Here is a 15,143-nt window from a genome sequence, read left to right on the forward strand (position 1 = left end):
CTGCTGAAGGAGTCAGCAGCAAAACTGCAAGTGCCTTGGAGCATGGCTGGGCCCCAGTGAGGGCAGGGAGTGCCCAAGGCTGCCCAGGGCCTGGTGAGAGCAGATCCTTGAGGGCAGGATTGCAGGGAGCCCAAGGCTGTGAGCAGGGAACTGCAATGCTGAGCAAGGCCTGGCTTGGCTGCAGGAAGCAGAAAGGCCAAGCCCTGAGCCCAGCCTGGGCCAGCAGGGCCTGTCCCTCACGGCTGCCTCGGGGCTCTTGGTGGGCCAGGGGTATGTGAGGGGCAGCAAGGACAAAATGCATCAACCTGCAGACCCTGCCAGCCTCTGCAGGGAGGCCGAGGGAGAAGCAAAGTGCAGCCCCTGCCAGGAAAGTTCCTCCTGTGGGGCCTCCAGAGGCGCTGCCCGAGGCCAGGGCACAAAGGCCTGGGTGCCTGTGGCCCTGCCAGCCCTGCCCAGCCCTTGGCCATCTGTCCTGCAGGCTGTGCCCCCTGGGCGTGCTGCTCCTCTGCCCTGGCCGGCTGCACTCGCCCATCTCGCTGTGCCCCAGCATTTCTCACCCAGTGTTGCTGTGCCCTCTCTGGGCTCCCTGCACCCAGTGCTGCTGGCTCTTGGCACACAGAGCCCGGCCATGGCCCAGCCTCACGCTGCCACACCTCCAGCACCAACATGCTGCCCTGCGAGGGACTTTGCTTTCTTCTCAGTACCAGGCTGAACCTTCCAAGGTGCACTTTGGGGAGGTTTCCTGCAATTCCCACTGCCAAGGAAAGCTCTGTCTCTTGCTGGTCACAAACAGAGAAGGGCTGGTGGGAGATGTGGTTGTCAGACGCTGTTTGGGGCACAGTGACCATGAATTTATTGATTTTTTAAACATTCTGAGAAAGGAGGGGCATCAAAGAATCTTGTACGTTGGAGTTACAGAGAGCAGACTTTGGCCTATTCAGGACTGGTTTGGGGAGTACGACCTCAGGTACTGATTTTTAAAATCAGCCCTTAAAAACATAGCAGCCCTTAAAAACAAACGTGTCCAGGAAGGATGGACACCTTTCAAGAAAGAAATTTTGAAGGAACAGAAGCATCCCAAAAGTGATATGCCAAGGAAAATGAGTGGTCTGGCTGGGTAGGGAGCAAATTAAATTATACCCCTTAAATGACAAAATCATTATGTAGCCAAATGCAGGACAGGCAGGCAACTCAAGAAATGTTTGAGGATGTTCCTAGGTAATGCAGAAAGAAAACTGGAGAGGTGAAAGCTCAATTAGGACTTAACGTGGCCACTTCTGTGAAGGTTAATAAAAATGATTTTATAAATACATTAATGGCAAAAGGAGGGGTAAGGAAACCTCCATTCCTTGTTGGGGGGGATATTGTTACCCATCATTTACCACCTGTCCTGGCTCAGCAGGGAGGTTCCAGAGGACTGGAGGTGCCAATGTGAGCCCATCCCCAAGAAGGGCTGGAAGGAGGAGCTGGGCAACTCCAGGCCTGTCAGCCTGACCTGAGTGCCCGGCAAGGTTATGGAACAGATCACCTTGAGTGCCATCCCAGGGCACCCACAGGATGGCCGAGGGATCAGAGCCAGCCAGCGTGGATTTCAATATCTGCACTGATGATCTGCATGAGGGGACTGAGTCCAGCATCAGCAAATTTGCAGATGACACCAAGCTGGGTGTGAGTGTGGATCTGCTGGAGGGTAGGAGGGCTCTGCAGAGGGACCTGGACAGGCTGGATCCAGGGCCCAACTCCAACAAGATGAGGTTGAACAAGACCAAGTGCCGGGTCCTGCACTTTGGCCACAACAACCCCTGCATTGCTACAGGCTGGGGACAGAGTGGCTGTGATAGTGGAAACCTGGAAAAAGTTAAAGATAGAATCTAAAATGTTAGGCTTTGTGCTTTCCCAGATCAACTGCACCTGCGTAAGCAGTATGATAAATTATATAATTGTTAGATGTGATGATTGTTTAGTAATTAAATGTAATTATTATATAACCATAAGAAGAATAGTGAGAAACTATGTTGGAAATTCAGAGAGGGGCTAAATTTATGTATACAATAGAACAATATAAGTTTAATAATTAACATGAAAGTTATGTAATGATAGAGTATAAAACATGATCATTTCGGATGTATGGTCGGAGTCAGATTTGGGTTGAATATACCCCGATTCCCAGAGCTCTTAATAAAAAGCACCGCATATAATTGCTCCGTGCTTATGTGTTTTTGAACGCTAACAGCTGGACAGCAGCAAGCCAGAAAGGGACCTGGGGCACTGATGGACAGCAGGCTGGACATGAGCCAGCAGTGTGCCCAGGTGGGCAAGAAGGCCAATGGCTCCTGGCCTGGATCAGGAATGGTGTGGCCAGCAGGAGCAGAGCTGCGGTACTGCCCCTTACCTGCCCCCAGCTCTCCTCCAGACATTGCTGCTGCAGGTACAGAGAAAGGAAGAAAAGAGGGATTTCCAAGGAAAACTGCTGGGAGATCATTTAAAGCCACTGAGAGCACAGCTCCTTATTGACACTGTCTAGGGCTACAGCAATGATGGAGAGAAACCAAAAATCAGAAGTGGCATCAACAATTATTTTGTGGACAAGATTAATAGACTAAAACAAAAGTAAAAAAAAATGCCTCAACCAAAAAAAAAAAGAACTATCAAAGATGACTTTTTTTACAAGTGATTTGCAGAAACTGGCCAGCAATATAATGCTTCTGAAACCATCCAGTCATCAGTGTCCACACTGCAGCCTTGAGCTCCTGGTTCCTCAGGCTGTAGATTAGGGGGCTCAGGGCTGGAGTCACCACTGAGTACAGAACTGACACTGCCAGATCCAGGGATCGGGAAGAGATGGAGGGGGGCTTCAGGTAGGCAAAAAATGAGGTGCTGACAAACAGCGAGACCACAGCCAGGTGAGGGAGGCAGGTGGAAAAGGCTTTGTGCCGTCCCTGCTCAGAGGGGATCCTCAGCACAGCCCTCAAAATCTGCACATAGGAGAAAACAATGAACACGAAACAGCCAAACAACAGAAAACCACTAACCACAATAAGTCCAAGTTCCCTGAGGTAATGTGAGTGTGAGCAGGAGAGCTTGAGGATCTGGGGCACCTCACAGAAGAACTGGCCCAGGGCATTGCCATGGCACAGGGGCAGGGAAAACGTATTGGCTGTGTGCAACAGGGCATTGAGAAAGGCACTGGCCCAGGCAGCTGCTGCCATGTGGGCACAAGCTCTGCTGCCCAGGAGGGTCCCGTAGTGCAGGGGTTTGCAGATGGACACATAACGGTCATAGCACATGATGGTCAGGAGAGAAAACTCTGTTCCAATCAAGAAAACAAGCATAAATAGCTGAGCAGCACATCCTGAGTAGGAGATGTTCCTGGTGTCCCAGAGGGAATTGTGCATGGCTTTGGGGACAGTGGTGCAGATCATGCCCAGGTCGCTGAGGGCCAGATTGAGCAGGAAGAAGAACATGGGCGTGTGCAGGTGGTGGCCACAGGCTACGGTGCTGATGATGAGGCCGTTGCCCAGGAGGGCAGCCAGGGAGATGCCCAGCAAGAGGCAGAAGTGCAGGAGCTGCAGCTGTGGTGTGTCTGCCAATGCCAGCAGGAGGAAGTGCCTGATGGAGCTGCTGTTGGACATTCCTTCACTCTGGGCATGGTGGACCGTTGAAACAAGATATTGACAACCGGAGACCAAGCTCTTGGAAACAATCCTATGGGGTTATTTTAGAAATTCCCTCAAAACTATTTCTCTTCCTGTGGGGAAGCTTCTGTCAATATTTTATTCTTGATCTTGGGTTTATGCTTCTGAGTTACTGATTCATCTTAAGCACTGCTCTCAGCCTGAACCCCGTGGAAGGCCACAGGGAAAACAGGGCTCCCTCTGCCCCATTGCAGTCAGACCTGCTGGTCCCCACACAGGTGCCCTTTGCACATTCCACCTACCTGTAGTTCAGGGTGATCAAGCTTGAAAAATTAAGTCGAGTTTTTAAAGACTCCAGTTTAAAAGTAAATTTCTCTAAGCCCTTTTCCCTCTCCCTGTGCAGCTGGACAAGATGGGATACCAAGGGTTTTTCTGGCTCTCTGCAGCCTGGAGCTGTGCCTACGGGGGAGCTGTTTCTCTCTATCCAAGCCTTGTGCCTGCCAGTGCTGCCAGAGCCCAGCCCAGCCCTGGGGGCTCAGCTCTGCCCTGCAGACCCCTCCCAGCACAGGGCACTGCCCAGGGGCATCTCCCTGGCAGCAGGGCCTTAAGAGCAGGCCAGACAAACAGAGATGCTGCAAGCCAAGGTGCTGCTGCTGCTGTCTGTAGGGAGAGGAGGCTGAGGAGGCACTTTCTGAGGGAGATCTGAGACCCATCTGCTGGTGCCCAGGGTGACAGTGCAGGAGTCTCAGTGACACAACCAAAGCTGACAGCCCCTTTTCTCTTCCCTTGAGGAGAAAGCTGAGAGCAGCCCTGGCCATGCAGCACCATCTCCAGAGCAGGAGGAATCTGCCCTGATGGGGGTGGCTCCTTCCACCTCCACCTTCTCCCCTGCAGCGTCCATGGGGAGCTGCCAGGCAGGCTGAGAGCTGCCCCTGGCAGGTAGCCCATGCCCTGGGCTGGCCAAGAGCCCTGAGGGCTGCAGGAGCTGCTCTGCAGGACAGCCCTGGGCAGCCCTGGCTGCAGCCCCAGCTTCAGCACCTGCAGCCATCCCTGGCAGCAGGAGCCGTCCTGCCCTGTCCCTCTGACGGTGCCCAGGGCAGCCCCGCTCTGCAGCACATCCTCCTCCTCCTGTTCCTGTGCCCCAGAGAAACTGGGAAGTCGTCCTGACACATCCCCCAGGCTGTGAGTTGTGCTGGCTTCAGGAGATCCCTCCAGGAGCACAGGGGACATTGCCATGCACAGGGCTGTGAAGATCTTTCCCCAAGCGAAGTCTCAGCTCAATGTCTTCCCAATCCTAATTGCCTTTAGCCTGTCTCTGCCTGGCTCCTGTCCCTCAGTGCCTGCAGGCAGAGCCCTCAGCCGGGCTGGGCTGGGAGAGGAGCTGGCCCTGGGAAGAGCTGTTCCTTTAAAGCTCAGCAGCACAGACACAGCACAAGGATGTTAATGAGCCTCTTGGGGATTTGGTGTTGTTTACATCAGATCCAGTCCCTGAGAGTGGCTTCAAAAACTTCTCAAGAACTCAAAATTAAATTGAAACTCTGAACTTTTTGAAGTTTTAATGGGTCCCACTGAGAAAGTGTCCCCAGGTTCCAGTTAGAGCAGAACACTGGAGGCAATGATGACAGCTTGGGGACAAACAAGGCTAAGGTGTCTCTGGTGCTGAGCAAAGCTGGATGTGTTTGAGGAATGCCAAGGGCCAAGGCCTGAGCCCCAGCCCCTGGCCAGGCAGATGCTGTCCCTCCCTCCTTGCTCAGGGCTCTTGCCGGGATGGGCACTGGCATGTGGGGATGTGCAATGGCAAGGGCAGGAGCATGGGGCGGCCCCTGCCAGGCTGCTGAGCAGGGACAAAGAGGCAATGAGGCCCCAGGCCTGCAAGGGTCACTTGTCTCCTGCTCCAGCCTCAGGCCTAGGCCCAGCAGCCATGGCCAAAGTGCTGCCCAAGTTGGCTCTGGCAGGGCTGTCTTTCAGCTGCTGCACATGCCTGTGCCCTGTGCAGCCCAGGCTGGGCTACGGTGTCTCTGCCCTGCACCTGTTATAAATGAGAAGCTTGACTTGGCCAATATTCAAGCAGCAATCTGCGCGAGGGCGTTCACGGCCCTAAGTCCGGCTAGCTGAAAGGGTAAAGCGGCCGACGCCCCTGCGCGTCTGAGGCCAGCCCCCCTTGGCGTCCTGGCCTCGGGCTGGGCTGGATTGCGGACTTGGGTTTGCGCTGGACGAGACGAGAGAGGAGGCGACCACTTGCTGGGGGTAAAACGTCGGTTTATTGAAGAGCCCACATGCAGCACAGGGCAAACCAACAGGTGGAAAACCCACAGCAAAATGGCCCCGAACACAGGGGGAGACAAAGTTTTACAGGGAAGGGGTGGAGACGGGAGGGGAAGCCCAGCTAACCAATAGGGGAACATGTGGGGAGGTACATAAGAAAACTGACACAAGAACTTATCCAATAAACATAGAACAAAGGAGGGGCCCTGGGACGTCAGCCAACTATGACCCCCAGAGAGAAGAATGTTCTCGAAAGCAGGGAGGAGTGGGGGGTGATTGACTGGGCCCAGGGAGGAGGAAAACTTTACTTATATGGTGGGATAAGGGAGGAGCAGTTATGTAACTTGGGAGATTGACAAATAACGGGGGCAGGGGTAACCGTGGTAACATAACTGCCAAAGACACTGTGGCGGGAAAGCTGGAGGGGGAAGAACCGTCTTACAAAGAACAGGGGGGGAATAATACATAAAATGGGGGAACAAAACAAGAAACTTAAAAACACACTACAACAGCAATCAATTAATTATTTAATATGGTAAATATGAGCAATACAGCACTGGGTACAATGGGGGAAATTTTCCCTCCAACTGCACCCCAACAGTTGAGGCTTACAGGTATTTATAGGGCTATTCATCAGCTTTCTCAGCAGTTTCTTTTCCAATTTTTACTCATCAGCACTTTCTATTCCCAATTTTGCTGTCGCAATTCTATACACTATTGTGATTAAATTTTTCTCAGTATGTATCCCAAAAAGGAGTATGCCCAAATGGTAGTGGTCCAGTTTCTGAAAGAAGAAAGACGGATCCCTTCTGGTCGAGTCCAGTTCCCCAGATGTGGCTCCACCTTTTGATTACAGAGACTATAAATCTAACAGTGATGTCAAGCTTCCCTTGGTCAAAAATGTAAATCCTCGAGTTTATGTTCATCTTCCTTTCTCAAGCTGCTTTTCTCTGTTTTGTTAAGGTGTGAGATAAGCAGGTTTCCTTTATATATATTCCAAAGCTATAGTTTCAAGGATACAAGCAATATTCTAAAATTACACTTCAAAAGGTTATTATTGCGGAGCTCTTTATCGATTAACTACAAGCTAAGAGCAACATCCTTAACGCTTTAATTCAAATGCTCCTTAATCAACCAAGGTTAATTGCAAACAAAAGATAGGTTCAAAGGCCTTCTTCCATGCTTTATTTTTCTCAGTTATTATTAGAATTTGCAACCCTCCCATTGTTGGTCTCCACACGTATCGCAATCACAAATACACACATTGCCTGTTTGTACCTGACAGGAAACACAGCTTTGTATTTCACACATGTCACAGCTGGCACTTGAAACACTGCATGTCCCCTGAGCAATACAGCATGGGTGATATTCCACCATCTAAAGGCTGCAAGATCAGCTGCACAGGGCATGGAGACTCAGCCTCATGTGTGGGGGCTCAGCTGGCTGTGCTGCTAGAGCTGTACAGAGAGCTGATGCCAGAGGCTCTGTCTGCTGTGGCCACCTGAGCCAGTGGAATTTTCTGTTTCTTTAAGATTTTTCTTTTCTTCTTTTCCATTTTTTATCTCTATTGTAATAAATAAATTACAGCGTATATCAAATTCTACCTATTATTATATATTATAGGTTGCTGTAAATAAATAAATTCTAGAATGTGTTATGATACACAGACTGCCAGTGATAATGGAGCCCTGGAAAAAGTTAAAGATAGAATCTAAAATGTTAGGCTTTGTGCTTTCCCAGATCAACTGCCAGTATGATAAATTATATAATTGTTAGATGTGATGATTGTTTAATAATAAATGTAATTATTATATAACCATAAGAAGAATAGTGAGAAACTATGTTGGAAATTCAGAGAGGGGCTAAATTTATGTATACAATAGAACAGTATAAGTTTAATAATTAACGTGAAAGTTATGTAGCGATAGAGTATAAAACATGATCATTTTGGATGTATGGTCAGAATCAGATTTGGGTTGAATGTACCCCGATTCCCAGAGCTCTTTATAAAAAGCACCGCATATAATCCCCCGTGATTATGTGTTTTTGAACACTAACACTGTCAATATGCTTCTGCTTTGTGAGGTTGGTCAAAAAACTTATAAAGTAAGTTGTACTATTAATTTCTTGGTCTGCTGCTTGGGATGTGAGCTGCTGGCATCTTCGCAATGTCACAACCATGTAATGAAACTGATGCTGAAAAATAAAACAGCTCAAGGCACGTTCCACAGCAGTGTCTTTCCCGTTTGTGATTTGTACATAGCCCCCGGCTCTCTCTATACAAGAGAGACTGTGCAAAGTACTTTACATTATTCGAATTTCATTAATTCTAATGTCATATATATTTCACGAATTGCTCTCAAAAAGAACCAACCCCCCCTGTCTTAAGGCACTTTCATAACAACATGTACACACACCTCAAAGAAAGACCTCCAGTACTTGACCAGAATCATGAATCTAAAATTGTTGAAGGGCCATAGCCTCTCATTATGTGGGTGACAGAATATGCTTGTGTTTCTACAGATACAGGACCCCGGTGGATTCCCAGAAGATTTATCAGTCCCTACGTAGAACACAGATCTGAAGACGACCCCTCGAATGAACACAAAGTCAGCTCCCTCTCCCACCATGCCACAGAAGCAGCTTTCTCTTGGAGATGAAGAAAAAAAGCAATTCACATATCCAAACATTGTGGCAAGGACACTCATCACACGTAGATATATCCCACTGATAATGTCCATGTCAACCTCAAATGCCTCAAACACCCCTCCCTTTTCCATCCCTCTACCAGTGACCCTTTATCCCTACCCTTCCCTCTTTCCCCTCTTGAAACTACTCCTTTTTCCCTGCCTCAAACTTCCCTTAAAAAAGTGAAGGGAGTGATTGGAAGGAGTTGGTATAGGGGGAACTTAAGAATATTTAAGAATGTCTTAAAATAAGTCAACTAATGTGTGGTTTTACCATCCACAAGTGAAAACTACCCACTGGGAAAGAAGAAGTATGATTCTTCCTGCGATACCCTCCAGGGCACCCCGCAGCAGTACCAGTGCCACCGTTGCCATCGTCTTTATCAGCGCCCTCATCCGTATCCAAATGACCACCGGGTGGATCATCCCTCAGCCAAAACAAAACATCTGGGTCACTTTGGCAAAATCATTAAAGCCAGACAATCTTTGCATGGCCATGGGAAGCGTGGATGATCTAGTCTCAACATGCCTGGTGGAAGTGCCCCTATCACCAAATGAGTACCCATACCTAGGTAAGAAACCCAACCCTGTGGGCACCTGGGACAAATGGACGACGATCCTTCCACACCATGTCTCCACAGGATTTGCTTTTCCAGGCCCTGGATGGTGTTAGGGGCAGTGGTGTGAGGCACAGGGTAGGTCTCCAGCCATCCAGTGGTGGCTTCTACCATGGTCAGCACATAGCGCTTTACTTGAAATGTCTGGGGCAGTGTGATGGAGTCAATTTGCCAGGCCTCCCCATACTTCTACTTGGGCCACCGCCCACTGTACCAGAGGGGCTTCACTCGCTTGGCCTGCTTGATGGCAGCACACGTCTCACAGTCATGGATAACCTGAGAAATACTGTCCATGGTTAAATCCACCCCTCGGTCTCGTGCTCACTTATAGGTGGCATCCCTGCCCTGATGGCCTGAGGCATCATGGGCCCATCAAGCTGGGAACAACTCCCCCTTATGTTGCCAATCTAAGTCTATCTTTGACACCGATATTTTTGCAGCCTGACCTACCTGCTCATTGTTTTGGTGTTCCTCACTGGCCCAACTCTTGGGGACATGGGCATCTACATGGCAGACATGCACAGACAGATTTTCTACCCAAGAGGCAATGTCTTTCCATCCATCAGCAGCCCAGATTGATTTTTCTCTACGCTGCCAGTTGGCCTTTTCAGCCAACCTGACAGAGCATTGGCTACCATCCACAAATCAGTATAAAGGTAGAGCTTTGGCCACTTCTCTCTTTCAGCAATGTCCAGGGGTAGCTGAACGGCCTTGAGTTCCTCAAGTTGACTTGATCCACCTTCTCCTTTGGTAGTTTGTGCAGCCTGTCATGCGGGGCTCCATACAGCTGCTTTCCACTTTCAGTTCATCCCTACAATGTGACAGGAACTTGAAAAGAGCATGGTGTGCTTCTGCTCGTAGTTGGTTGTACAGTGGAGGTTCTTTAGCCCTTGTCACTTGTTCTTGCTCCTCTTTGTCAGTGAGACCAAAGTTCTCAACTTCTGGCCTGTTTGTAATTATCTCCAAAATCCCAGGGTGATTCAGGTTTCCAATATAGGCATGCTGTGTGATGATGGCAATTCATTTACTCCATGTAGCGTCAGTGGCGTGGTGGGCAGAGGGAACCTTTGCTTTAAACATCCACCCCAGCACCGGTATTCAGGGTGCCAGGAGTTGTGCCTCCATGCCAGTCACTCTGAGGCCCCTTGAACTACTTCAGAGGTGGCCAAGATTTCCTCCTCTGTGGGAGTGTAGTTGGCTTCGGACCCTCTGTAGCTTCGGCTCCAGAATCCCAGTGGTCAGCCTCGAGTCTCCCCAGGCACCTTCTGCCAAAGGCTCCAGAACAAGCCATGGTTCCCGGCTGCAGAGTAGAGCACGTTCTTCACCTCTGGTCCTGTCCTGACTGGGCCAAGGGCTACTGCATGAGTGATCTCCTGCTTGATCTGGGCAAAGGCTTGTTTCTGCTCAGGGCCCCACTGGAAATTGTTCTTTTTGCAGGTGACCAGGTGGAGAGGGCTCACAATCTGGCTGTACGCATGAATGTGCATTCTCCAAAAACCTATGGCACCCAGGAAAGCTTGTGTTTCCTTCTTGTTTGTTGGTGGAGACTTTGCGGTGTTCCTGTTGATGACCTCAGTGGGAATCTGATGCTATCTGTCTTGCCACGTTACACCCAGGAACTGGATCTTTCGGGAAGGTCCTGTGATTTTGCTTTCTTGATGGTGAAGCCAGCTTCCAGTAGAATCTGGATGATTTTCTCTCCTTTCTCAAACACTTCCATTGCTGTGTTCCCTCACACAATGATGTCCTCAATGCACTGCAAGTGCTCTGGAGCCTCACCCTTTTCCAGTGCAGCCTGGGTCAGTCCATGGCAGATGGTGGGGCTGTGCTTCCACCCCTGGGGCAGTTGGTTCCAGGTGGACTGCACACCCCTCCAGGTGAAGGCAAACTGAGGCCTGCATTCTGCTGCCAAAGGAATGGAGAAAAATGCATTGGCAATATCTATAGTGGTAAAGCACGTTGCTGCCTTGGACTCCAGCTCGTACTGGCGTTCCAGCATGTCTGGAATGGCAGTGCTCAGCAGTGGAGTCACTTCATTCAATGCACGATTGCCCACAGTCAATCTCCATTCTCTGTCAGATTTGTGCACAGGCCAGATGGGGCTGTTGAAGGGTGAGTGGGTTTTGCTGACCATCCCTTGGCTCTCCAGCTCATGGATCATTCTGTGGATGGGGATCATGGCATCTCAATTTGTTCAATACTGCTGGCGGTGCACGGTCAGGGTGGCAATTGGCACTCGTTGCTCTTCCACCCTCAGGAGTCCTACTGCAGATGGGCTTTATGGTAGTACAGGCAAGGTGTTCAACCGCTTGATGTTCTCTGCCTCTACAGCAGCTATTCCAAACGCCCACCTGAGTCCCTTTGGGTCTTTGTAGAGTTGTTCCAGAGGAAGTCTATGCCCAGAATCCACGGGGCCTCTGGGCCAGTCACAATAGGATGTTTCTGCCACTCCTTCCCAGTCAGGCTCCCCTCAGCTCCCAACAGGGTCAATTGCTGTGATCGCCCCGTCACCCCAGCAACGGAAACAGGTTCTGCCCCCACATGTCCCGATGGTATCAGGGTACACTGCACACCTGTATCAACAAAGGTGTTGTGTTTTTGTGGCTCTGATGTGCCAGGCCATTGGATCCACATTGTCCAGAAAATCTGGTTTTCCTGTGCCTCTTTCTGACTAGATGTCGCTGTCGAGGCAGTCACAACACCAAGCAGAGACCACAAGCAGTCTCAGGTGGGAACTCTTTATTATTGAACAGGGCTGATCTTTTATACACTTTCCAATTGTTTATGCTTATTCTATTCTAACTATTGGCCACAATAAGTCAACATAACACTATTGGTGAAAAGTTACAGTGATTTCAACTAACTTTCTAAAAATACTTTGTCCAGCTGCAAAGTTCTCTTATCTTTCTTCAGTTCCTGACTTCTCTTGGTCTCCTTGGTTACAGCCTTGGAGAGAGCTCCTTATCAGCTTCTTCTTGCTTCTCAGCTTCTTCTCGCTCCTTTAGCTAACAGGCCTGCTGTTAGCCCCTTCCACAGCTAGAGGCAGGACACCCCTAGCCCTTGTTATTATTTCTTTCCTGGGCATACATGGTAGAGGTTCCTTCAAGGCGATCTGACAGATCACACCTGGCAGCTCGGTCACGGGAGGTTGAGGCTACTTTCACTTTAGAGGAACTCCCTCAGTTAGTGTTTCCCTCCTTGAGTTGATGCACCCATGCTGCCAGGACAGAAGTGGGTTTCCCACCCCACCTTCCCATGTCTTCCCCATGGTCATGCCAGAAGAACCACAGGTCAGCCCATGGGGTGTACGTACCCTCTCTCTCTGGGTGGGGGACCTTGGGCTCTGACTCTGGGGCCTGTGACTCACACTGATGCCATATGGGAACTGTTCTTCCTCCCTCCACCCTCATCTCTTCTTGTAGGCTCTTAATCACAGCAGAGATATGAGCCTGCATTGGGCCATTGATCACACTCTCACAATATCTAAGCTTGTTGGTGACAGAATCGACTGTCTCTCGGTTGCTATCAGCATTAATCATTGCAATGAAGGTGGTGTATTGGGATGGCCCCAGATTTGCCAGACTCCACAGCATTTGCCCTGTGCACCTGACTTTGTCTGGGTCATTATCCTGCTGTCCATCCTTCCCAAAGAGTACCTCCAATATTGCCACTTCTCTCAGCTCTTGGACCCCTTCCTTGAGGGTCTTCCAGCATATTCTATGGTGGTGCTCCTGCATTCTCTCCCTGTGGACAAACCTCTCTCTGACACTCATTAAAAGCCGCTCCGAGAGAGACGGGGACCCTGACTCACTTACAAAAATCTGATTCATACTCGAGTCCTGGGTCAAGGGTCCCAAATTCCTTGCCTCATCACCATCCTGGTGCACACCTGTACCCATAAGATCCCAGACCCAGAGTAACCAGGTTGTATAAGCCTCACGTCCCCATCGTACAATGTCTTTGTGCAGATTACACAGACTTTTGTACATTAGGGACTCAGTGATGATCTCAACCATTCGCTCCCCTGTGGGTTATGGGGCCCTCCTTTTTCATCCTTATCTTGGTGCTCTGGTTTCATCTTAGACCTCCTTGTTTCCACAGGAGTGACTGCTGCTGGCTGTGACTGCCCTTGCAGTTCAGCTGGAACTTGGACAGTTGTAACATCTGTGGGTTCCACTGCTGCACCATCAGACTCTCCCTCTTTGGGGCAGGGGGAGGGTTTCTCACCAGCTGGGGAAATGTGCTCCTTCAGCATCTGGCCCATCTCCTTCACCAGAACCCCCACCCAGTCTGGGTGGTTAATTTCTGAGGTGGGCTGTGGGGCAGGGTCAGGCTCTGGGGCAGCAGCATCCCTTGTCTCTGGGGCAGGTGTCAGCGTGGTTTTATCCAGGTTAATCTTCCCTTATCTCTGAATGCTAAATAGAACAGGCCTATCAGCAACACCAACGACTCTATGATATGATTAGCATTTAGAGTGGGTCTGAACCCTTTGAAAACTGGTGGGGCAGACCCAAAGAGCTGGGTGAAGGGTTGGGAGAAAAGTTCCCCAGTGTCATTTCCTCACAGCAAGTACCATTATTAAAGTAAGCCCAAAACCACACAGGTAGTGTGTGATAGCTCTGAATCCATGTGCCTGCCTTCCAGCGGAAGTTAAAGATCCATTAATTCCTCACCTTATTGTGATATATGTTATGGAATAATTTGTGCCTGTGTAAAATATACGTGAAACAAGTTGTGCTTGTACAAAAAAATTCTTAAAGATCTAAAACCACAAGCTGCAGCCGGGGACAAGATTGCTTCACAAATTGAGAAATCACAGATGGCAGTGGAGAGAAAAAACTAATTAGCAAACAAAAAGACATGGCTCTGTGCAGAGATGGGCCCTTTCCCAGGACAGTCCAGAGACACCCAAGCAATGAATACTCAGTAAGTATCTATGATCAAGATAGTCAGAGTCTTCAAGGGTGTGAATCCCAATGCCACGTTCCTGTAACTTGACGATCAGCATTCATCACTTCCCAGAAACAGTTCTGTCTAGCCCAGCACACAGAAAAGGAATCTATATAAATATGTGAAGTGACAAGAAGAATAGGAGAAACTCTGTCCCAGGTGGAAAAAGCTATATAAAAGCAACCCGAAGGAGAACATTTGTGAGCAGAGGGGATCCAAAGCGATAGAGTTTAGATCAGTGTTCACCCAGCACCAATCCTGGGCTCGAAGCTGTCCCTTTGATTGTGGCTATTGGAGACCGAATCTTGGTTGCGAATCCAAAAACAAAACAACTTTTTTATTGATTATTGATTTGGGTTATCATTTATTATTTATAACATTATTAAGCCATAAAACAAACTGGATTGCTGGGGAAGATGAAACAGGAAAGCCTTATAAATATGATTGCCTGGCCAAAGATTTTGAGGATATAGAAACTATAAGCAAGATTGAAATGAAAGCAAGCTATGAGATACCACAGTTACTGAACAACTGGAAAACAATGGTATGGCCAACTGAAGGTAATCCCCTTTTGATAAAACAATTCCCCCTGCTTGCAGACAGCTCCAAGGGTCAGAGCAGACCCCACTAGCTTGGCATAAGGGGTCCAAAGAGGAGTTTTTAGGGTTTAAAATGTAACACAGTATGGTGATGTAATGATTCTTATAGGCTGTATGTAAATGCTATAGGATTTGTATCTTGTACTAGATTGGTTAGTGAGAATTAGAATATTCAACACAGAAGATGATTTATTGTATTGTAACGAGAACCTCGCCCTCTCATCCTCTCTCTCTCTCTCTCTCTTATCTCTTTACCACGCTCTTGCCTTCTCTCTCTTTACCACTCTCTTTACTTCTCTCAGGCCTGCTCCAGCTGCATCTGGCAGCTCCAAGCAGGGCCCAGCACCCACACCCTTTGCAATAAACTGCAAGTTCCACAGCCTGGCTTCA

Source organism: Melozone crissalis, unplaced genomic scaffold (assembly GCF_028551555.1).
Source record: "Melozone crissalis strain CALT ecotype California unplaced genomic scaffold, PUWL_Pcris_2 ptg000231l_1, whole genome shotgun sequence".
NCBI lineage: Eukaryota > Metazoa > Chordata > Aves > Passeriformes > Passerellidae > Melozone > Melozone crissalis.